This window comes from Ornithodoros turicata, chromosome 3 (assembly GCF_037126465.1).
Source record: "Ornithodoros turicata isolate Travis chromosome 3, ASM3712646v1, whole genome shotgun sequence".
Lineage (NCBI taxonomy): Eukaryota > Metazoa > Arthropoda > Arachnida > Ixodida > Argasidae > Ornithodoros > Ornithodoros turicata.
Window position 1 is genome coordinate 84,107,983 of NC_088203.1, and position 26,060 is coordinate 84,134,042.

Genomic DNA, 26,060 nt, shown 5'->3' on the forward strand with positions numbered 1-26,060 from the left:
ACCTTCAAAGGGATAATTCCATGGTCTTATGAATGACGCCTGAACGGACAAAACGTTTTCCAGGTATTGCACCCTCGGTTCTTAACCCCTCAAAATCCGAACAACAAACGGGTTTTCCGGGGTCGACCAAGTGTTCTTGACCTCAGTTGATGAATAAGGTGGTCGCTGTCACCCGGAGATTAATAAACGGAGGTTCAAAATCCCGGAGGAAATCCGAGACCAGTCCAGTGCGAATGTGGTGACATCTGTTCTTTCCAAGACTGACACAGCGGAAGGCATGGTCCAAAGCAAAATTAAACAATTTAGTATTGCATAATAAACAGAGTGTGAATGTGCTAACGTCTGTTCTTTGTGAGATTGATACAGCAGAAGGCATGGTCAAAAGCAAAATTACACAACATATGGCATTAAAAACACAATCTTAACTCGGAAATACTGTTGCATTTGCTCGATAGTACTCAGTTAACTGAATTTTCGATTTATGAATCCTTCGATTTATGAACGGTTTTTCAGAGAACCGAGGGTGTTCATAAATCGAGGGTTGACTATTGTTTATAAATTTGAGCTCGAACCTTCCTCTCGAAACAACCTTTCCGAGTGTTCTGAAGTAGGGAATAGTACAAGAACGTGACACCAGTGCAGATGTAGTCAACTCCGCAAACACGTTGGCATCATGATAGAGCCGGGACTGTTGACCGTCATCTCTGCTGCCCTCCGCATCATTTGATTCAAAGGAGGTGATGTTTACGATGATTAACGTTCCGTATGGTCGACAGTTTCTCCATAAAGTCGGCAGGGATAGTTCAGCAAACTGTCCAGTGTTTGCATCTGTGGAAAACACGGAACACATCCTTACGCATTGCACAAGATATGCATCCCATAGAGCAACATTGAAGTCTACTCTAGAGCACTTGGAGAATAGAACCTTCGATACAGTCAAGGTGCCGGGTGTATGGGAACTCAAGAATAGAGATGCGGCGCTGTCAGCACGTGTCAACTTCATAGTGAGCAGTGATATGGAATCTGTATTTTAGGACCGCATTCTAGGCATGTGTCGTCGAGTCCCCTATTCCTGTTGGTTTCCCGCAATTCATTTCACTTATGGGGGATGCAGCTACGCATGTGCACATACAGTTCGGTGACCGGGAGGGGCGAGGGAGGGTTTTTCTTACTTCTTATCCTTACATCTTTTCATTTTTCTTTTTCTTTCCTGTGGGGTTCATTTAGGGGATCTTTCTCGGAGCGGCAGAATCCGTCAGGTGACGAATTCAATATCTCCCCATTTTATATATATTCAAACTCAACTATGATGATGCTGACGATGATGGTAATCGAAAAAAATATGGAGATGTTAGGCTTCCACTGTGGGACCAGCCACACCAGAGTGATTAACAGAAAACTTACAAAAAAGAATCTCTCTGAAAATGAGGTGCTCTAGTGACAAGATAAATTGGGCCATTCTATTTGGTAGACTTCTTCAGAAGTCCTCATACCATATCATATCTTATCTCATATTTCGTACTAACCAGATGTGTCCTGAGGTGGTGAGCCAGTAATTAAGTGTCAAATTTCCCCACTGATCGTCGCTACAGGTATTTGTTGTTGTCGGAATGTCTTCGCAAGGAATTCATATAATACACGGATCGTCCGCTCTGCATCTAATGCAACGACTTACCAAGGGACTATCTCATCCGCCGCGGTCAATTCCGAAACTACGGTGTCATTTTACTCTTCGTTCATCACAGACGATAACGCTGAAAATCCGACGCCAATTAGTCAGTTCTAGACGACGAGTTAGTTCTCTGCAATTTGGTGTAATGCATGGCAAGAGCAGACGACGGATGTTGAGAGCATTTCGGAATTCCCTCTCTGGAAATCGTCTCTTAGACAAGGGCAATCAGTGCGCGCCCTTCGGCGCGGACGAGAACAATCAGGGAGCGACGGAGAGACCTTGGCGTCCGAGCGCCAAGCCTGAGTGGATGGATGGCGTCCGCAGGGCGCGGAGAGGTCTGATGTCGGCTCGTGGAGCGCTGTTTCTGGTTAGCGTCGTACGTGTTTGAACAGCCAGGAGGTTTCGCGGCAGTGATTTTCCTAGGATTTTCTTCTAGGGGGGTTGTTGAAAATCAGTGGGAGGGTGCGACATAATACGTGACGGTGTCGCATGACGTCACAACCGCGTGACCATATCCTATGACGTCACGTATGATGTGACCCGGTGGCTTTTCCCAGGATTTCCGTCTTGGGGGCATCGGGACTTCAAGGAGTAGAAGGAGTGTTTCTGGCTAAATGTAGCGACATTCAGTTTTCAAACAGTAACGCTTTATTACGGTGAACATTGTTTTGTAACTCTCAAAATACCACCTACGCAGTTCAGGGTTGTGAGCATCTTTATTTCTGGTAAAAATGTTGTGTGACATTAAAAACAGAAAACGAGGACAGGTGACGAGAAACGCAAAAAAAAACACACGCACACATGACGCAGAGCAGTTCTCTTCATGTGAAGCGGTAAGTTTCCCCTTCATAGACTCATTGGTTTCCGGACCCATTTTTCAAAAGCTTTATCTATTAACTCGTGGTACATGTCGGCGCTGCCATCAGACGTCACCTGCTGTCGCGGAATCTGTGGTTCTTCGATGGATATCTTCATCAGAGCGTCAACATGCGCAGGAAGCAATCGCGAATGTTCTAAGCAGAGTATTCGATTCATAGAACTATTCATGAAACCAATAATTTAGTGCGAGAGCACAACACTCGTTCTCGTTCCTGTATATCTCGTTCACAAGTACAGTTACCACACATTTAGCAACGTGATCCACCGAGTGCACCGTACTCTCGCATGATGATCCGGCGTAACCACGTTAAACCGCTGTTACTTTTTTTTTGCTTTACTCACAGCGTTCAAAACCAGTAGGCATCGTAAATATCAAGGTTTGATTAGAATACCTCGACAGGGCCAGATGACACTCCCCTGTGGATGTGTGTCCTGAGCAATTCCTGGGGGGGGGGGGTCGACAAATTTTGGGTGTGCTTATGGGGGGGGGGGGATCACTGTTTCGCGGAACATGGCCACGTAAGCTTAGTATATGTTGCGGTGCGAACGCGAGGCAGACGACCTCAGAGACAATCGCTCCCGTTCGCGTGCGCGGCTTACGTTAATCTGGCTTAGCTGCGGAGGCGATGCGAATCCTTAAAACTCGTTTATTTAATAAGTAAGCTGATTTCGGGAAGGAACCTTGGCCAAGTAGACTGTGTGGCCGAACATTGCCGTGTCGGTCTCATACACACCTTTCCGGATGCGATAATCACTTTCAGCTCTAGTTTCTCGTGTATTGATCGAGACAAGAATTGGATCAAAACTAAACACGATTTCGTTTCTCTTTCAGACTTGTTCGACCTTGTGGTATACTTCGATTGAAAGAAAGCCACCATTCCGGTTCTGGTAAGTGTGCCTGACCTTTTCAACTGCTTCAGTGATGTAGACTTCGTCGAAGTAGAGGAGAAAGGCGAATTGATCTTCCATATTAGCTTCAAATAGACTGAAGCCCCCTAGAAATTCTTGTTGGGTTGGAAGACTCATCGAAAATCGATATAAAACCTAATGGAGGAAGGCCCGGATGTCAGGTCTTGGGTCGATGCCTTTCAAAGAATGCCAAGTGCGTTTCCAAGTCGGAGGCAAAATGGTTAACTCTTTGTGATGTGAATGGCCTAGAGACGGGACTTTCCGCATGCAGACATTGCTCGAAACGGTGTTGTAACTCGCGAGAATGATAGAAGAACACAAAATCGCAAGTGTGGAACATGTTCGTAAGGAACGTTCGATGAAAAGTGGGGAGCGCCGTATAGAATGATAGCCGTTCCGTAATTTTCATGAGCTCTCGGGGAATCACTGTCACTTTGAAATGAACTCAATTTACTGAAACAATAAATTGCGCACTTTATTCTGATTCAATTGGATTGGATTGTAAAAAGAAAGGAAAGTATGGAGAGGTTACTCCCGACCCAGTCAGAACTGGCTACTCCAAAACGCGTTTGTGGGTGAAAAAATAGAGCCAGAAAAAAGAGAAGAACAAACAAACAAACAAGAACAGGAAAGGGGTAGAGTGGGTGTAGCAGGATAAAGCATAAAGAAAAACGGAGATTGTACAAAACTATGCCCAATGCTATGAAAGTAACCAAACCTGCGCATGCAGAATACTTAGCAGATGGTACAGGCTAACAGAAAGGCTAGAGGAGTAACCAAGGCCCTGAGTGCTTCGCTCCCGACCAAACACTTCCAATCCCTGCAGGCGTTCGTGCGATTTTTTTTACAGACGCTAAGCTGTTAGAACGCACTGTGGCTGCGACTTCAAAGACCATGTGACGTATGTGACACGCTACTGCTTTTTTATTTCATTTTTCTTCCTTAACTATCATTTTATTTACATTATTGCATCTAAACTGAAAGTGGTGCAGCTTGCTCCGTTCATTGGTGGCACATACTTCATTTTATTTTTACTTACACCGAACCAAACCAACCCACGTCAGGGGAAGTTTAAAATACCCACCACAAGCCCACAACTTCATTTCAAATTACTTTAAATGCTTTGTTCATTTCGCAGCGGTGTTAAGATTTCATTTTCTACTCAGTTACCAAGTTACAATAAATGTCGTACCGACCTCTTTCCTGTCTCTGTGCGACGGGACTCCACATCACGTCCGGAAATTGCACTGTCGGATGTGCGTGTCCTATACTGCGGAGTGGTTTCGCTTCACAACAACAACAACAACAACAACAATAGAGCCCTCGTGTATTGAGGACGGACACAATGTGTCCGTCCAACTCTCCAGCAGCTGCCTAGTGACGGAAACGATTTCGTTTTCCGCCATGTGACGCTATATATATATATATATATATATATATATATATATATATATATGAATGGGGTTCGGACGACCGCGCATATATGCAGCTGAAATGTAAATTGAAACACAGACTACGAAGGTACGGGAAGTAAGAAAAAAAGGATAATTTATTTACATTTAAGATACTTGGAATGCTAAAAGGGTTGTCTACGTTACGACGGAAGCTCCGCCTTCGTCAGGGCAAAAATATGTCAGTGATACACAGAGCTTATAAAGGCTCGCATAGTGACGTCGTCGGGAAAGGGAAAACCCCGCCACCCGAAATTGACAACCGCCAGGCGGCGGGGTTTTCCCTTTCCTGATGACGTCACTATGCGAGCCTTTATAAGCTCTGTGTATCACTGACATATTTTTGTCCTGACGAAGGCGGAGCTTCCGCCGTAACGTAGACAACCCTTTTAGCATTCCAAGTATCTTAAATGTAAATAAATTATCCCTTTTTTCTTACTTCCCGTACCTTCGTAGTCTGTGTTTCAATTTTCATTTCAGCTATATATATATATATAGCTGAAATGAAAATTGAAATTGAAAAAAAAGAAGGCGGAGCCTCCGCCGAAACGCAGACAAGCAAGCAGCAAGTAGGGAGTGGGGGAAAGGTATTTATTAAGCTGGCATTTAAACTAAGGGTCTGGTGAAGTCTGCGTTTCGGCGGAGGCTCCGCCTTCTTCGGCACTAAGACAAAAATCTATGTACAAGGTCTTTTGAAAGGTTACAACAGTGTCGTCACAGTCGATACAATTCCACTGCGAGGCAGTCGTCAGTGAGTCATGTTCTGGAAGGTTCCGGAAGGTTCCTGGGTCATCGGCCGGGGAGATTACGTGTCAAAGCCTTGGAGTTCCAGAAAGGTCTGGGGTCGCGCTCATTGAAAGCCTGTTGTCCGGGGTGTTCTTCATCCATGCGTCATCCATGCGTCATTGTGTCCAGCTGTAAAGAAAAGAAGAAAAGAGGCGGCGGCCACTCCGAGAACACACAGAAAAAAAGTTATCCGGATATGCTCCTTACAGTTGATAGCACTTCTTTATCCTCATTTATTAGGACTGGAATTTGTAGATCAAGTACGATTCGCGCTGCTCTCTGCAGCGATCGGATGCGAAATTTGACTCTAAAATAAAAAGTGCGACGTTACTAATCGAATGACCGGGTCGACTAAAATGGCGGGAAACCGGGAGGCTACCTTTTTTCGAAAGATCTGATCGGTGGTTATTGAATCGAATCCTAAATGAATTTTTACTTTGACCTACATATTGCGCGGAGCATGTTGTACATTGAATGATGCAAATAATGTTACTGGAGTTACAGTCAAAGTCGCCATTGATTTTAAGGGACAAGTCGGAGTTTGTACTCTTGACCGCTGCCGTGCTTTGCATTGATTTGCATATTTGGCATCTTTTCCCATTGCATGGACGGCATCCCGCCGTGGGTGTTAATGGTTTGGGAACTTTGGAGTTGACTAGTCTATCTTGAAGGTTGCGGGCACGTCGGTAGGTAACTCGTGGCTCCTCGGCAAATATTTGTCGTGTCCGTTCAGATTGCAGAAGGATGCTATGGTGGCGGTGGAGGATACTGTTAATATTACCTGCGCCTGCACCAAAGGTAAGAACAAGGTTTACGCGGTCACCCTTGGGTTCGTCGTTGCGTTAACCGAATAAGTTCATCCGGTATGTTTGTCGTGCTTTGGACAGGGCGTCTTTTACTAGACTGGGTGGAAAATTACGATTAACGAAGGTCTTCTCTAATTCCGCGAGATTTTTGTTGAGAACATCGTCGTCCGAGCAGATCCTTCTGTATCGGTGTGCCTGGCTATAAGGAATGGCGAGTTTAGTATGGCGCGGGTGGCAGCTGTTAGAGGAAAGGTACTGCTGAGCATCAGTTGGCTTTCGGTACAGGTCAGTGGAAAAACCCTTCTCGGTTAAGGTTACTTTTACATCTAGGAAATTAACAGTCGTTGCCGAGAAGGAGTGGGTGAATTTGATGGGGGGGGGGGGGTACCAGGTTGAAATCGCGAATGAATCCTGTGATATCTTCTTCGAAGTGCGCGATTTCAACCAATCGAGCGAGAACGTTGTCGTTTGGGATGATGGTTGGCTAGGAGCGTGCTGTGTGGTGTAGCTAATTTTTAAGGGTGTACCCCACTTGTTCACAGTGCTCGAGGCGCATTCATCATCATCCATGATAAGAACACGCTATCTCACCTACGGAACGGCAGAGCCGCCAGCGCTGTTTACCAGTCGCTTTGAGAACGAATACCAAAGCGTCTGGTGTTCCTAATCTTCCGTCGCCCCCGTGCCTGAACCAGGCGGATGAACACGAAATTGACAGCCGGATAGCTGCTCCAAAGAGCGCATTGGTGCACTGCTCCGCGCAAGAAATATGTAAACTGAAATCAATTAATTACTCGGAAAAACTCGAAAAAAAAAAACGCATCGACACTTAGTTAGTAACTAAGTGTCGATGCGTTTTTTTTTTTTGTTTGTTCTTGGAATACTTAACGCTGAAGGTCCCGATGCGTAAAACAGAGGCTCCGTGCGAGAGAAAGCGTGCGAAGTAAAAGCTAAAAGTTAGCATGTTTGTTTAATTAGTGAGCGTATGCTAATAAGCCGCTCACTACTCAGTTCATGGCCGTTGTCCCAAGGATGTTTACCAAAAAGAAATTTCTTCGATGGCGCCACCTGTTCACGAATTATTCAGCCGGGGGATTTTCGTGAAACGCCCTGTATAATCAAACTCAAACTCCTTCTTCAAATACCATTTTGCCGCCTCAAACGGTGGTGTTATGACGCAGAATTTCAGTCGTTCCGATCGTTGTGGCTGATGATGTGGCTGCCAGTTAAGAGATCCCATGTAACGTTTTGGTTCACCGGTTTGGTGCAGGATTAAATTGATTACATTCATGTAGTTAACTAAGTTTTTGATTATAGTTAAGTAAATAAAATTACGAAAATTAAATTGAACTAAAAGTCATCAAAGTAAATAGTCTTGTGACGGTTTGTCTCAGCACAAGGGAGAGGGTAAACACTGAAGAAACGGCGTGACTAAGTGTCAGTTCACTCACATGGCTCCAGTAAAGGGGTGTATACTGGTAGACCGGCATGGCTCCTCAAAGAAACCGCGTGCGCCTCAACCTTGAAATGTTGCCCCTTATTTGGGAGAGGGACCAAGTGAGACTCCGCGGGCAATAAGGAAGAGAGGGAAATCGGAAAGCTGCGAAGACAGCTGACCTACTTGCATGGCGTACTATGCGCCCAACCTCTAGAAAACCTCTCCGACAAAGAGAGTGCATCTATTTTTTTTTTTTTAATGTTTCGACAGCTAGCGTTTTTATGAGAAACAGCAGGGCTATAAGTAAAATATATTGGCGCAGATCGAGAAGTTACTCGTCAAAAAGAACTCGTTACGAGTTAAGTTACTGTGTGAAAAATGTAACGAAGTTCTTCGGCCTTAAATTTAACTCGCAGTTACGGAGTTACTTAAAAGAAAAGAACGAGTTCCTTCCAAGTTACTTCGGACACAAAATAGCACTACACAAGTGCAGCGCGCGTGAGCAGTTGAGTTACACCTTGAGGTGCCTGCGGAGGAGTGCAACACGCTTAGATGGTTTTTGTTTATGTCCAACAATTCGAACGCTTTGCATCTTACTCCGTGTGGGCGCGCAATGGTTCAGCTTTATTTCAATGGCAGCGGTTCTTACTTCGTGAATAGAATACTGTCATTGATTGAGTATCACGTTTTATGGGGAAAAATGCCATGAAAGAACTGGAGAGAACGCAAGAAAATATGTGCACGTGAGTGAAAACCGAATTAAAAGTAACTTGAAACTTAGCTTAAGTTACTTTGAAAAAGTTACCTGAAAAAGAAACGAGTTCCTCTGAAAGTTATCATGGCGCAAAGTACCGAGTAAAGTTACAGGGTACCAAAAAAAGGAACTTAGTTACAGTAACGAGTTACCTCGAACTCTGTATACAGGGTGTTTGCTCTAATGGGTCCATAAATTATATTGAAAGCGAGCGACAAAAGAAAAGCAAGCCGTACTTTTCTGCTACTTGAGTAAGAAACAGGTACTGAACAGGTACTGAAACAGGTAGCGCTCGTTTCTATTTTATCGCGAGCTTTAAATAAAAATTTTGGACACGTTAGAGCAACCACCCTGTATTTGGTTGCATAGCCCCTATTGGAACACGAACTATCATCTGGTAAGTTGTTTTTGCGTTGTAGTGTCTCCTGAGGTGAACTATCGCGAGTTATCTGAGGACACATGAACCAAACGACAATATATGGCACTTTACGTATACGCATCTTACGAGGAGTCTAGTGGGTTCTTCTTTCGTTTCCTTTCACTCCTAAGCTATTTCCCTTTCATTTTCGCTTCGTTAGAAACGTAATACTTTATCCTGATGCTTCTCTTTCCGGGCGCGTTGGTAATGTAGTGACCGTATAATAACTCGATTCAAAATGTACTCCGACGAACGGCCCTTATGCTCGCCAGGCGCAACTGTTTACGGCAAATCGAGCGTGTGTCGCATCGTGAAAGAAATTGTTACTGTTAAGGAGAACCTTCGCCCTTTTATCGCTAGCCATTCCAGCGTCCTGAAATAGAGAAACAAATACAAAAAAAGTGAAGCTGTGACCGGGTATAACAAAATACAGTCATCATTGCTGAGCATGTCCTCTTCCAATAACGCGGGGGGACGAGCGGAGGGTGGAATAGCCGAGGAATGTTCGCTTTGATGGCACGCGTAGAGTGCATATCGTGAGCGCAGGAGATTCTCTTCCACACCGTATGGATGGCTGGACCAATCCAAAACATTATTGATTGAGTTACATTTGCTGACCCGTTGTTTTTTACTTTGGGTAATGCACCTTCTCGACATAGAGAATGTATTGAACATCCGTGCTTCATAAGTCATGCTTTCGGGTTTTATGTCTTTGAAAATTGCTGTAAAAAATCAGCCCTTATTTCAGGAGCTGGAAAATAGAGAAAGCCGGGAAATATGAGGTGAAAAAAAAAAAAAAGAAGTGCTTCTGGTACTTCAGATGAACGCGAGATGCCAAGCGGCTGTGCTGAATTCGCCGTGCTTAGTCACCCCTGAGGAAGGAGCCGAACTGGCTCCGAAACGTCGGGTATCCCCGTCCTGTAACTTGGTTGGAGATTTTCGTTACTATCATAGTGTTCTCCCGTATTGGGGCTTGAAGTTGCATTTTTTTTAACGTCCATTTTCAGGTTCTTTCATGTTCTACCTTAAGGTGGCGATGATGCAAATTGGGGGTACAAACGGGTGTCACCGGGTTTAATCCTAAAGCACAAGACTCCATGTATGAGCGGTAAGAAAGGACAAGGACGAAAGAAGGACACAGGACCACATGATCAGCAGACCTAGGGGCTTAATCACTTCCATCGTTCGCGAGCCAACCAGGGGCGGAGCTCTCGTTGACACGTTTCACGTGACGCGTAACGCGCTTTTTTCGTTAACGGGACAAAGGCGTAATCTCTTGCTCGCGTAACGACCGACGGTGTCGTCTGCCTAACGAATGTGTTCACGTGCTCACAGGCTTCATCGCCTATATGGCTCATGATCTAACGAGGCGCGAGGCACTCGGGAGCTCGAGCACGTGGTGTACGACGCGCTCTTTTCGTTAAAGTGACAGGGACGTAATCTCTCGGTTCAGTTACGATCGAATTAGATCGTTTGCCTAACGAGTGGGTCTACCCACTCGTTAGAATGTGAAACATCTTCATTTGGAGATTAGCAGAAACGGAATTTCTGCAGAAACGAACATGTATTGCTCCACGACTGTGTACAAAGTGACATGCTCCCCCTTTCATCGTATTTACAGCAGTGGTTACATGAGGGCTGTGAGGTATTCTCGAGAAGATGCAGATGAAGACGAGAAAGAAGACGAAGAAGTGACAACCACAAGGCCATAGACAAACCATAGACAAACCATAGACAAACCACGCGAGGTATCCAAACAAAATTAAACAACCTCATTGGTCGACAAGATTGCTGCCTCGTTGGCAGCTGTAGTTCGTTCAGGGCGATGACATCATAACACGTAACGGCTCGTTACGAGCACGATAGCCTCAACGAAGAAGCTAAACGAGGAGCAGAGATTGTGCCACAGCAGGGTGTCGATAAGTTTCTTCGTTTCGTTATTCGTAACGAGTCGCTGACGTTGAAGGTGCCCAAGAAAGATGGCGGAGTGATTCTTCGCGCGGGCGATCACGCAAGCGACTAACTTTGCCCCATGGACGTGATGGCGTCAGGATGCCTTTCAACTGGACGAGACATATTTTGTAAAGTTCTTCCGTCCGTCAAGAAACGCACTCTCCGCACCGTTTCTGAGGACTTGCGACCGTGTACTTCACTCCGTCTTGATAGCTACGGGTGTTGTGATGAACAACAAAGGCGAAATAGATGCATATAGTAGTGTTCGAATTGTTCTCTTTAATGGTACATTGCGGACATAGTGTTGATGTAGTAATGAATGTAAGAGCAAAGGATTCTGTGGATTTTCTGAGGTCGATTGTCTTGAATAGTTTCATAACATTCTCTTGCTTCGTGGTGCTAACACGGAATTAAAACAGTTCACTAACGTTCTGTTCAAGCTCACTAGAAAAACGTTGCACTGCGAATTTATTTTATTTTAGGCGTCAGGATGCCCTTCGACTGGACCAGATAGATTTTGTAAAGTTGTTCCGTCCAGGAAGAACTGCTGTTCGCACTGTTTATGAAGCATGACAGTAAGGCTGCGCGTTGTACTTCCGTGCTTGAAGGAAAAAAGTTACATAAAGTTAATGAAATAAGTGTACACGTTGAGGAGAACGGGCAGCCTCCTCCTCTTTCTTCTTTTGATACTTCTGATACCACTACGTTTTTCCTTACGTACCTTTCCTACGTTTTCCTACGGTGTCGGACTCCCACGTGCCCTAGAACTCAGCACACACTAGTTCTCGTGTCATACTTAAGACCATTCTCACCCGACACCATCGTTAGGGTAGGAAAATGATTTACAATTTTTTTGCGTATTGCTCGACGACTATCCTATCCTTACAGTGACGTACGTGTTTGTTAATTATTTTCACACGACTAGCGAGCCATATATTGAGACGGGAAGAAAAAGAAGATGATGAACGAGCCTGGGAACGAACATTGGAACCCAATGAGCATGTATGAGAGCACGAGAATGCGAGCTATCGGAACAAATGAAACACTTGGTCAGAGAAGATGTAGCCTCGCTGCTAGCCTGCTCTTTGCTCAGGGCGGTGACATCACAACACGTGAGCGCTCGCAACGTGCAAAATAACCACAAAGCAGAAGCTTCACGAGGAGCACAGATTGTGACCACAGCAAAGCATCGATAAAGTTGCTCGTTTCGTTAGCCTGAACGACTCGTTCAGCTGTCTCGTGCCGTTAAGTTGAACGTGTGAAACGATTAAGCCCCCTGGTCTTTTAAGCGTGTACCAACAACTCTGCCGTAATACTTCGGCAAGAGGGCGAATTAAAATACACAGATTTCTTCTCGCGGAGTAAAAGATACCGGTACCTCGACAGCAATACAAAAGGAACGTTGAATCATACGCTGCGCCGTTCGTTATATGTATATGCGCCAACGAAAACAGCCAGTTTCGGTTTCCCCTCTCCTCTCCTCCTTCAGATGTGCGGCAATGCGGAGCGGTCTCCCATTGCTCTCCTCAAACGATCTTCCGCGATTATTGGGAACGAGAGTTTGTCTGCACCTCTTGTCTCGGGTCTTACTTCGCAGTCATGCACGATCTTGTCAGCACCATTTCGCTATTGTCGATTATTGGGAAAATCGTTGGGAGAGATCAATGGGAGGCCGCTCCGTACTAACACCCGTCTTGAGAGGGAGAGAAGAAGGAAATTTCGTAAATTCTCATTTTGTTTCGGTTTCTCTCTCGCTCTCTTTTGTTTTCAAAGTAACGGCATGTTTCGTTCCACAAGGAAAGCTTTTTGTACTTTAGTGTTCCCTTGTAACTGACAGAAAGTTGGTCGTACCGGGTTTCGAGGTCGTAGTAGCAATGAACTGCTAAAAAATTTTCCGAAAGTAGCCCCGCGCGCTCAAGAGCTCTGATCTTCTGCTTACTTTCTTTTCTTTTTCACTTTCCCATTTTCGTCATTGTCATTCCTTCATTAGCCTCTCCAACGACCGAGTGGTCATTTGCATCGTCAGCTTTAAGTGCTCTGGAGTAGGCGATTCCACACTTGCGGAACCGTCGTCTTCACCTTTATTTCTCCTCCATGTAATTGAATCCGCTCTTACGTATCAGCAGTACGATTGCGAGTACAGTCATTTTAAAACTGAAGCAAATACGAAGCAGGTCGTTTTGTAATCGGAGCGTGCGCATGTTCAGCATTATGAATCTCAGCATATGTACATCTTAGTATATATGTGTACGGATCTTAACACGAAAGGAAAGTGGCAGCGTAAATTCTCTCGGAGCGTTTTCGGACTGATACGGATGCAGCTTCGGAACTGTTGGAGTGAACAGTGAACCCTCGATTTTTGAACGGTTACCGTTTCTCGAAAAATCATTCAGAGATCGATGTACTAAAACTTCGCAAGTAGTCTTTGATTGGCGCGGATTGAGAAATTCGCGAATTTTGAAGGCACGCGAAAACGTTTAGCACGTCTTAGTATGCATCTCTCCCAAGGTTTGACGCTGGAGTGGACGTGGAGGGAGAAAAAGTAGTGCATGCCTGCTCTTCGTTCTTAGGGCGAGGGCAGTACTATTTTGGAAGCTTGATGTGGGCAAACATTGCGCTTGTCCCGCCCTACAGTTGGCAATACAAGGAAGAGAAACAAAAAAGGAATTTTGTTCTGGCCGAGGTTCAAAATAACGGAGAAAGTCTCACTCCCGCGGACGTCCCGTTCGCCGTGGAGGGCATGTCCTGAAACTGATCCGCGGCTACACTGCAATGTGGAACGTGCAGTAAATCAAGGTAAGAGTAACTATAATACATGTTTTGCATCACACACACACACACACACACACTAAACCATACCAGGGCGTAGCAACACACACACATAGAGAGAGACGATGATGAGATGGGGTTGATGCCAGCCAACAGGCTGGGCGCTGCCCCAGTGCCATTTTCAGATAGTGACAGATGATGATGGAGATGAGGACTCAGGTGATCAAGGCAGGGTGGAGGAGGGCGTAGCAAATGGCAGCTGCCGAACCCGTTTTCTTAGCATCTTTGTATGGAGTCTCTATTGCATAATGTTTATTGACACTTCTCAATACATACACGACGGCCAATTTGGAATAGGGGGTCAATCGAATTTGTATAGACCACGTACCGTGTTTCTTTATAATCTTATTGACATTTGTCAACAGAGTTTTTATAGACAATCTATTTTTTCTGTCCTTATTGTGAAGGGGATCATTATTTGATTCCTCACATCACCACCAGCAACGGGGTAGACTATGGCCCCTGGCGATGAAACTCCCCATTCGTCACCTTAAAATAAAGTTGATATTCTTTCTTTTCTTTTTCTTTTTTTCGTAAGGGCTAGATGCGTAGGCCATTGGGAGGACACGGTTCCCGAGAAAAAGGGTCATAAAGCGAGGATATCGTATTAATGAGTGTCACACTAAGTGATCAATGATGTCACATCTAACACCTCTCGAAATCCTGTCTCGTCTGTTTAGCTGTCCAGCAGGAGTCACTATGCAACATATTTTCGCTCGGCGGTGCGTTTAAGCTGTGCAATACGGTCGGTGAAAGCAGCTGCTGGCGGCCGTCACGATCCTCGCGTGATGGGTAGTATGCCCCGAGCCTTTTTCCTTTGTTTTTTTTTTCTCAGCTCACGCGCCGCTTATACATGTTTGAGCTGTACCGGTGTACGTCACTGGTCACGTGAAGGGAGCAGCATACGTCACGTCGTCCTCTCGTTCTCGACGCGCTCTTTTTCACGAGGAGAAGGACTCTTCAAAGGTGTGCGGAACAAAGCCCTCGCGCTCGCTTTGTAGGTCACCTACACTGTTAAAACAAAACTTCACCACATAGCACGCTCATAGCCAACCATCATTCTGAATGATATCATTCTGTGTATTGATTTGTTGAAAATTGGAGACGGCGCCTATCTGGGACACATTATCTTGTCCCAGATAGGCGCCTCCCCCCTGTTTTGAACAAATCAGGACGCAGAATGATATTCTTCGGAATGATGGTTGGCTAGGAGCGTGCTATGTGGTGAAGTTCTGTTTTAACAGTGTACGCTCATCGTTCTTTGGCAGGAACTCATTTTATTCGTTGGAGAACAATTTCAAAAAAAAAAAAAAAAAGGAGGGGGGAGTCACCTCAGTGCTCCTTTAACAAGGTTCCACTGTACACGATAAGCAAAATAAATTTAAAAAAAACAAAGATGAGCTCGCGCAATTGAAGTGGTTGTAGCACACTTTTAGAAATGAACTTCACCGCATAGCACGCTCCTAGTCAACCATAATCTCGAATGGTATAGTTATCTGCCCTGATTTGTTGAAAACGGGAGGCGTACGCCTTTTTTGTGACAATTATGAACAGCATAAGTGTCACACAAAAGGCGTACACCTGCCGTTTACAAAAATCAGGGCACATAACGATATCATTCGAGGTGATGGTTGGTTGGCTAGAAGCGTGCTATGCGGTGAAGTTCGTTTTTAAGAGTGCACTCATAAATCGAGGTTTGAATGTATTGGGTTTGAAACAGATATTCATTCGAATACATAATTCGTGTCGGAGTCCGAATCGAACGCACAATTGTTCGCTTCAGTATTGGAAATATTCGAGTATCGCACAGCGCTAATTAACAGAATCGCTCCACACTGAACAGCACACAAAAACCTGCGTTATGAAATGTGCAAGGTGTGTTCGACGTAGCGCTCTTTAATTCCGAACTCCAAGCTGAGTGGAATGAAACAGGGCGTTGCAGTACCTACTACACATTTGCAAAGTCGCCTGAAGTATATAATGCCGGTTGTGCTGTGCCCCGGGCACGTTTTCCAAACAGCCACTCAAAGCAGGAACCGGCTCGAATGCATATTAATAGAGTAAATAAACGGCACTAACGACCTTAGTTTAGAAGCCAGGCAAAACAAATAACGTAGTGTTCGGAAACGCGGACGTAAAAGTTTACCGCCGAGAGCTTTCTTTCGGAGCGATACTAATTATTGAGCTGCCTAGTAATAATAAATGAAACTGGAACGGCGTTTTTTTTTTTAGCTTGCTTCGTCATGCATGAGTCATTGCTTGAACGGATATTGAATAACCCTGTGTGTGCGTGTGTGTGCGTACCTGGGAGTTATGAAGTCAGACAAGAGCAGCTTGATATTATAAATGCAGATTTAACGCACGAAATACGTACGTAAGACGGGCTTATGCGTGGTTCGCACTGCAGCTTCTGTCTGCTGCTTGAACAATACGGATCGAGTGCGGATGCGGTTGTCGTACGGCACGCTGTTCAGACCACGACCTACTAGATTATAACGACAATGCCATAGGCACCCCTTCCCAGCGCCGCATTTGGAAGCTGCGGTGGCGCTACCCATCGGCCCAGTTATTGCTTCCTCAACTTCTGCACTACTTTGTACTTCAGCTTACCTTAGCATTTTTGTACAAGCGGTGGATGTCCCACGGAAGATGTTTCATTCTAAAGTTGGTTGTCATCATCATTCTACACGTTTTCGTAGGAGCTGTTGCTGACGTCTGCTACGGTTGTCGTACGTCCGCTTCTGCGGGTTCAAAGTTCAAATTTCCATTGTCCAATCGCGATGTAGATCTCGCGTGCCGATGAGTAGCGCCCCTAGCGGATCGTGCGGTCGGGCTCCTTATAGGGGTTGCCGCTTATGACATGATCGCTATAATCAAGTAGGTCGTGGTTCACACACAAGTGTTCTTGATACGGAAAACGCCTGTATTTGACCAATCATGCCTCTACTCTTTCTACGTCTATCTATCTTCTGTCTATCTCCACTCTCTCCAGTGTGCCTTCGCTCATTGGTCAGCTGCGTAGCCGAAGGTAATCGGTACCGCATGGAGTTCGGTCGAGCCCAACTCTTGCGGTGCGTGTGCTTCGGTTCGCCGTGCTTCGTTGCCATGACAACCGTGCCGTGCGGCATCCGTAATGCGTGAAAATGCAACAGTGTGGACAAGGCATAAGTGAGCCTTCTCGCATTCTACTTAGACTGTCTCCGGAAATAATAAGGTGAATGACTGAGAAAAAAAAAAACAATAACAAATAGCTGATGACCATGACATGGGATGTTTCACCGCGGAGAGGAAACGACCTGGACAGGATCAAATTTCTGAACTTTTGAAAAAGCCACACTGTAAAATGCTGATTTCTGTGTACTTAACATGCGCATCGAAATTCTATGTTTCTGCGATCCTCCGTCACTCTCAACTCTTCTTCTTCTCGCCCGCTTTCGCAGTGACGTTTGTCGTGGAGAAAGAAAGTGCAGTTTCCCGTTTCCATGACGACGTGGACGCTTCTAAAGTGGGAGTCGGCCACCGGAGACCTGCCAACACCACCTATAGATGGTGTTGGCAGATTGGCACTCTAAGGTTAGCGGTTGTCACTCTAAGAAAAAAAAAAAGGAGTATGGGGAGTAATTGCAGTTTCTCGTCCCCTAGACTGCAATTACTCCATATTTTAGTCCCCTAACCCCGATATTTACTCACCAGGACTGCAAATAGTCACTGAACTTCGCAAATTGTCTCCTGAATGCAACAGTCTATACGTAAATATGCGGTCTTTGTGAATTTGATGGAATAGGGCTATATAACTTAGCTGACTTAGTAATTTTCCACTCACACAAATGAAAAAATAATTAGAGGTTATTTCTTGCGAAATTGTGCCCTATGCATGTCGAAATATTTTATATCACTGCGGTGGCTTGAAAAGGTCGCAGTCTTTAAAAAAAACACTGAAAAAAAATCGTACAAATGAGGAACGTGAGACCTTGTGTACCGAATTAAAGGGACGGTCTCGCACCCCCTGCCCCTCTCATAAAATGTACCATTCGATTGCCCTTTGTTGAAAATAGAATACTGCGAATTTACCCGACAAAACACGCCACAGTTATTAAATAACCGAATTAAATTGATAAAGATTGCAGAGCATGCCGCGATCTGTGTTGGCAACAATAAGAACGGCCACGTCGCCCTGCGGGAAAGTCCGTGATAGGATACAGAAATCGTCTGCTTTTGCGCGCGCTAGTGCATCGGCGTGAGCAGACGGCTTTCAGAAGTTACTGGGCACAGCGGCAACTCTCGTGCATTTTCTTTCAGTTCAGAGGTGAAAAACGCACATTCTAAGAAGTGGCAAGCATGGTGGTTTAGAACAACTACGTTAATCCTCACAGACAAGTTAAAAGTCGCAGGACAACCCCACAATCACAAATCTGAAGTCGCTGGCCATCGGCGCGCGCGGTCGCATTACAGCTCCGACCAAAAATATAGTACGCGCGCTTCCATTACACTCCCCGTTGCACACTGATCATGCTTCGAAATGAAGTGTCGCTGACGACGTACATGGAGAACGAGTGCGTGTTTATTTAAAAACCGCATTAAATACTCGCGGAAAGAAAACATGTGACTTAGCTTCCACGTATCCGATTATGCGCCACATTATCTGAGATCCCACAGTCAATGCTCGGACTACATTCTCCGCTCGCGGAGGTATATGCCTAACTGTCCCCATTTCGAGAGCAAAGGGGATGACCAACCCAAAGTGCTTCTGCAAGTTACAATTACCATGACAACGACGACGTACCCGCAGGCCGACGTCATACGTGACGTATGCATGAGAGAAGCGCAGATTTCGTCGTCTGCTATTACGGACGTTTCGACAAATGCCTCGAAAACGACTTGATTATTCCGAATGAAACTTTGACGGTTGTATGTGTACAGTACTCGTGAAGCTAGTTTTGGGTAAGTTTCGGAATCGCCCCGGCTGTACGAGACCGTCCCTTTAATTGACTACAACGTATGAAACGGAGCCTTACATATACTAGGTTGCAGGGACCTAGCCAGGGGGGTGGTTGGGGGGGTTAAACTACCCCTCGCTCCAAGAAATCGTGCACTCTAAAGACAGAACTGCACCGCATAGCACACAAACACAAAGATTGTCACAAAAAGGCGTACGCAGCACTCTATCGCTCTCACTCTATCTCTCATGATAGCCCCTATCATTCGTGGCAATGGTTGGCGGCGCACTGCGTGCTATGCGGTGAAGTCCTGATTTTAGAGTCTTAGTTTCTAGTTGTATTTCGCGTTAGCGCTGCGAAGCAACTGTGGCTATGATCGGCGTACAGATGTGGATAGATTAAGAGAGGGCAGCAGGAAGGAGTGGGGAACATGGGAGGGGGGGTTAGTATGCGTCCTGGGCCGACTGTTTTTAGAGCGTACCTTCGGCTGTGGATTTGGGAGCGGGAAACAAAGGGCAAATGCTCCTCCCCCATGTAATGTCCCCATAGAACCGCCCCTCGAAATATTTTCTGGCTACCCTCCTGGTGGGTTGCATATGATTTCTCAACCACTGTTTAACTGTTGATAACAGCCCAGCCCGCAGCTGCAAGGTGGAGAGTGGGAGGAGCGGCTGTAAATACTCTAACAACAGAACTTGACCGCATAAAACGTTGAAGGCCAACACATTGCGCAGAATGATACCGTAATCACGCATGAGTTGTGGAAAACGGAGGGCGTACGCCTTTTTGTGAGAAATGTCATAAGTGCACAAGTGTCACAAAGAGGCGCAGACCTTCCGTTTTCAAGACAACGTGCGCGTTAAAGGAGGTAAGAACTCCTATCTGCAGGTATTTAGTTACGGGTAGTTAGTAACAGGTGCAATATTCTTCTTGTACGCTTCGTAATCCTATTTACAATTTATTGTCCAATGCTTGTCCTTCATAACATGTGCAGCGTTAATGCAAAAACACACGTTTTTTATACGGGCGGGTAGACGTACCGTCATCCAGATACCTCTATCTATTGTTACGTCTTTTGAAGAATTGTAGCACCCAATGAGACGCCAACGCGGAGGTACACATAACATTCTGCTCTACACTCTTAAAAATGAACTTCACCACATAGCACGCTCCTAGACAACCATCATCCCGCAGGACAACGTTCTCGCCCATGATTTGTTGATAACGACAAGCGGAGCCTATTATGTAGTCATTATGTATGGCTACAAAATGGGCTCCGCCTCCCGTTTTATATGTGGTGAAGATACGGACCTATCGTGCCATTATGCACGGCACAAAATAGGCTCCTCCTCCCGTTTTCAACAAATCAGGGGCGAGAACGTTGTCATTCGGGATGGTGGTTGGCTAGGAGCGTGCTATGTGGTAAAGTTCATTTTTAAGAGTGTACTTAACGCGCCCAATGTCATTCGGGATGGTGGTTGGGTAGGAGAGAATTATGCGACAACGTCCAGTTTTTAGAGTGTACGCCAATGGACCTTTTTCACGTACGTATCGTATCCTAGCGGCTCTCCAGGGAACCACGCTCGGAGCTCCTCAAAACAAATCCACGTGGGTAGCACAAAGGGCCAAAAACCGGTCCGGAGCGGGACCGACGAGCTCGCGCCGTTCGTGCGGTCCCCCACTGGTCCCCACTTCTGTCCTCCCCATACTGCGTCATCTAGTGAAGCCGGAGACAACCCTCTGCGGCGCCTCAAGGTTATGCGCATGCGCATAAGCCGTTGTGAAAAATGATTGATTTTGTAACACCTTGCGTACCTATAAACAGTGTGTACCTATAAACAGTGTTACGGGAGAGGCGCTCAGTCTGAAGGCAGAGCGATATTACGCATAGCGATTCTACTCTTCCTTTTTACCCTTTCTGTGCCCTTTCCATGACTTCTCATCCCGCACACTCTCTACAACACTTACTCTCATTGCCATTGATGGACCTACACAGCTGCCGATGGTTGCTAATAATACTGCTGCCACAAGAATTGGACGGACCTTGATCTTGTCATTTCTGTCAGAGTTTGTGTCAGATAATATAACAGATCTCGTTCTTCAAGTTCGATAAGCGTGAAGATTCTACTGGATTACTGCACCAGTGGGCGCAGTAGTGTGAAAATATCATGTTACCGTGCAAGAACGTAGTAGAATGCCTTCGTTCCCCGTCTGATGCGCTAGATACTACAGGTCTGTCTTCCGATTTGTCTGATTCTGTGTGACACGAGCGAGAGGGATCGAATCTCTAACTACGTAGTTAGTTAGTTGGTTAATAAATTAGTAAAATAAAGTAAAGTTTGGAGCTTTCAGCAACCCACCATGCGTGCTACCTGCTCCATTGCAAGAGCTGTATAGCTAAGTAATACAAACGGACATAAACAGGAACCCGTCCTTCGGAATCTTGTTAGGCCTATCAACGGAGACACGGGCCGTCCCTTTCGCATGCAGATTGGAGGTGCGTGGCAGAGAGGCAGGAGCGTGCTATGCGGTGAAGTTCATTTTTGTTCAGAGTGTAGCACAATCAGCGCCCGTATTCGAACCCGGGTCATCTCGCAGGTTCGAATACAGAACTTCGCCACATAACACGCAGAAGGCCAACTATTGCGCGGAGTGAGACCTGTATCGTTTCTGGTTTGTGGAAACTGTGAGGCCTACGCCTTTTTTTTTTTTTTGCCAATTAACGTAACTGCGTAAGTGTCTCAAAAAAGCGTTCGCCACCCGTTTTCAACAAACCATGAAGGAGAACGGCGTAGTTTGGGACGATTGCGATGACGCTTTCTGCTTAAGGGTCGTTAGACCAGATACACTCTCAGAAATGAACTTCACCGCATAGCACGCTCCTCGCCAACCATCATCTAGAATAATATCGTTATCTGCCCTGATTTGTTGAAGTCGGGAGGCGTACGCCTTCCGACTTCAAGAAATTCCGCGTTTTCAACAAATCAGGGCAGATAACGATATCACTCGAGATGATGGTTGGCTAGGAACATACTATGCGGTGAAGTTTATTTCTGAGAGTGTAAGCAGAAATGTCACAGTGGACAATGAGGAGGAAAGGGGACAAGGAAGAATTGTGCTTCGGTAAGGGATGTGTTAATTGATAAGCAGAACAAACGACTTCAGGAAGGTGGCAGTAACATTGTTTTTCCTCAAATGAACCCTATGAAACATAGTCGACTGGTCATACAGGGCGCGTGCAGATAAAGCACACACACATTTGCGCATGTAGCGCGTTGCCTGCTTAAAGGGACGGTCGATTTCGAAACTACAGTGTCAGGTTACTCACCGTGGACCACTGATCGCGCTAACAAAATCTCACGCCAAATAATGGCGTAGTTTGACTGTTATTCGATGGGAACACATGACGAGAGCAGACGCCGTATGTTGAGAGTAAGCCGGAATTCCCTCTCTGGAAAAACGACAAAACGTCACTTCCAATTTCCAAAGAACCAATTAGGGTACCGAGCTTGAGAAAAGGAATGCCGCGGGCGTCTGGAGGGCGCCTTTCTTCTCTGAACGCTGCCCTCTCACTCCTCCGCTGAGGGAGTGACGTCACGCTGCCGGAGCCGCTGCAGCTGCAGATGCAGCGCTGATGTTTAAAATTCGTTTATTTAATATATAACCACTTTCGGACTCAAAACTCGGACGCAAAAATTTACCAAGTAGATTGTCGACTGATGCCGAACATCAGTTTCATGCATGGGTAACCAATCCCTGTGTAACAAAAATAACGCAAAAGTAACGTAACAAAAACTTTGCTCTCCGCGCATTTCAAGTGGTGCATAGCGGTAATAGCCTCACAGTTGCATACAGCTACCACGAGGGGTGCCACCGGCGCAGGAACCGAAATTGAGCCCGACATGCATTCTCATTTCTGCTATTTCCGTGTCTGCACCGTTAGTGAACTCTCTGGGAATCGCCATGTCGATATCGATAACACAGCTAGCTCATTCGAAATTCATGGAGAGCAAAGTTTACGTGGCTATTATTTTATTACGCGGAGATTTGATTACTACGACTTTTTTTCCTGGTCTCGATCACATACTTGCGTCCTCGTATACACCACCGGAAGTACATCCGGTAAGTAGGCAACACCAACACGTTACGCGTGCATACGTGTGCATACTTTGTCTGCACACACCCTGTACATAGTTTGAAAGATAGGAGTTTGGTTACAGATAATACAATAACTTATACAATTGACCTACTGAGAGGTCGCTGTCGGCCTACAACAACAGCAGATGCATGATGATGATGATGATGGGTGTTTCGCCGCAGGAGTTGTGACGCCCTTTCCCATAACGTGTTGGATATTGCATGAGATGGAAATAGAATTGATTGAACCACATACATACACACATATGTCAGGTGCGGCATACACTGGTCTCGCAGGGCAAGGCACAGATATAAGCGGCACTGTACATGCACAATATAGCTTCAGACAAGTACAGCTCACCTCAACAGGCACGTCTACTAGCGGCAACTGCGCTACAGTTCCTGTGGCGAAATGTTTCCAGACCGCTATACACTAAAAAGAGGCAGAAAAATGGAGCACCGATGGTCATAGGATCACAGAGTGTCATCATCACAGGAAGACAATACACATAATACCAGAGGACACTACGAGCACGGCTAAAGCATATGGAACAAGTCGTTGATTGTCAAGAACGCAATAATAGTCGGAGGCCCTGACCGTGTTCCACAGTCGACCACCCGCGGCTTGAGCAGACCGTAATGCCAGCGCGTGCCCTGTGATTCGCAAACATGAGAGAAAATGCCCTTCGTTGCAAGGGCACGTACTGAAGGTCACTTCCTTCGTTTCCATTTTCCTTTCTTCCCCGCAGTCGACATGCCACTCGATATGACATGTTTTCGCGCGAAAACATAGAAAAGGTCGCAGCAACCGCTGTGTGCGTCTCGCTAGCCGGTCTGTATTATTTTGTTTCGCAATGGACGCACACCCTCGTTATGCATACAGTTGGTTGTGCACGAATTGACACTCTCAATGTCCAGCTGTCGTCGCCACGGGAGTTGGTTGCGTAATATGGTGACTGACCTCCTGCAGAGAATATTCTTAAGCTGTTCACAATCCAAGGCCAGCTGTCTTCTAACTCTTTCGTTCTCTCCCTTTGTCGTGGGCACTGGTTGTTTCTGTTGCGTTTACTAATTTATTTATTTTTCTTATGCGTAGGGAACTCAAAATAATGTCTGTAGTCGTGTTCACCCTAAGAGCGTCATTGCCATCAGAATACCACATAGTGTTTGAAACGTTCTATAGATATTTTTCAGGTCATATTTACACGTTTACAAGTTATTTTCGTAGTTACATGTAATAAAGATATTTTAGAAAGATCTCCTCTGGTACCCGAATTGCCGCTCTTAAACTGAACACGACTGGAATAGTGTAACTGTACAAGCTATAGGCCTCTTCGCATTTACAGCAGGTCGTACTTAATTTCCTTACATACCGCAATGGCGTTCGCTACATGGCTCAGAATGGTGGCAGTGTCGTTAGATGGCGAGGTGCACACTGTGATAACATGTCTAATACCCCTACACAAGCAGCCTTCGACGACCATTGAAACCAACTGCCTTGAAAAACGCGCGTAGTGCCAGCAAGCGTGTATCGTGACAACCTGTCAATCAGCATTGAATTCCATGCTCTTTTAGAAGTTGACACATTACACGCTAGCTGGCGCTATGCTCGTTTTTCAAGGCAGTTGGTTTCAACGGTCGTCGAAGGCTGCCCGTGTAACGGAGGTATAACAGTGATAAATTAGCTGTGTGTAACATGAGTTTAAAGAAATCATGTTCTAGAAATATGTGGAACATATTTGAAGTTTCATGCACGCATGTAACGGTACATAACAGGGAAAGCGTGATGACGACGGCCACTGTCGTCTGCTATGATCATCTGCTGGTGCAGAACGTGCCCGCCGCCGGCTAGCATTTAAACTACATACACGTCAAAATTCAAGACATATATCGTATATTGGAAGTTCGTAGAACCATAATATCGATATTATTATTATTTAATTCAATTCATCTCAGCCAGACGACTATAAGAAAAAAAATTGTTAAGACATGTTCTAAGGGTCCCAGGTACGTAATTCGTTTGCATGCATGAAGATACTTTGAATCAAACCTTCAACAGTGATATATCGAATGATATCAAATGGAGTTGAAATTAGGAAAGAAAAATATGGAGATGGTGCTACAAAACACAGGAGCCGGCTACTCCAAAACACAAATAAAATCTTGCAACATACATAGGGCACAATTTGCGAAGAAAGAAGCGCTAACTGTTTCTTACTTGGGAAGGTTGGTGGCGGAAAATTTCTAAGTCGGCTGAATAGGGGTGGTGGTGGTGGTGGTGATGGTGAAAGGGCTCTCCGTTGTAGGCCTCACAGATGGTGGGCAACGTCACGACTGATGACCTGGGGAATGTGCGTCCTGGGCCGACTTCTAAGGCAGCTGTGCGTTATACGCCTTAGGTCATCAAATTGAAGAACACATATTTATGTATAGTGTTGCGTTCAGGAGACCATTCGCGAAGTTCAGTGACAGTTTGTAGTCCTGGGGAGTAAATGTCGGGGGTTAAGGGACTAAAATGGGGAGTAATTGCAGTCTAGGGGACTAGAAACTGCAATTACTCCCCATTTTACTCCTTTTTTTTTTAGAGTGTAGAGGAAACTGAAGGCCATCAAGACCTCCATAAATAATTGAAGATCTTCAAGTTGGGTGAAGTTTATTGCTTCATGTTTAATTCTTGTTTAACTGTGGGGTGTGTTTAACAGTTTTTTTTTCTTTTTTAATTCCGCGTTGGCGCTGTTAAGACGCCTACTACCACTTCGAATGGAATCGAGTTCAATGCTTCGATGATGGTCACTATAACTTCTCCCTGCTTCGCTCACCAAGTGCTTTGAAGCGCCCGCAAAGTATGCCGCTGCTTGATCGATTTTTCTTGCTTGGTACCTACGCGCTTGCAAATCCTTCTTGTTCGGACATTTTTTTTCTTCTCAGTATGGCGCCCACGGCAGTTTTAGAGCCTTTTCGTGTCAAGGCTGAACGCTTTATAGACTTCAAATAGCTTTCGGTGTGACGAAACTGTAAAATGAGATCGATTAATCTTTTAAGCGTGTTGTCCGGAAAATTTTAAAGTTATTTTGTATTTGCTTTGACGAAA

At 45.5% G+C, this 26,060-nt stretch overlaps 1 protein-coding gene across 2 annotated transcripts in view; it reads left to right on the forward strand.

Annotated features, from left to right (window-relative positions):
• The window catches only part of LOC135388716 (potassium voltage-gated channel subfamily H member 8-like), a 487,577-nt gene that overhangs the window by 137,867 nt on the left and 323,650 nt on the right, over window positions 1–26,060 (forward strand). For both annotated transcript variants that reach the window (XM_064618453.1, XM_064618458.1), the window contains exon 2: window positions 3,384–3,439. The gene's annotated coding sequence lies outside the window, so the exon portion shown is untranslated. The remainder of the gene's footprint in view (window positions 1–3,383; window positions 3,440–26,060) is intronic.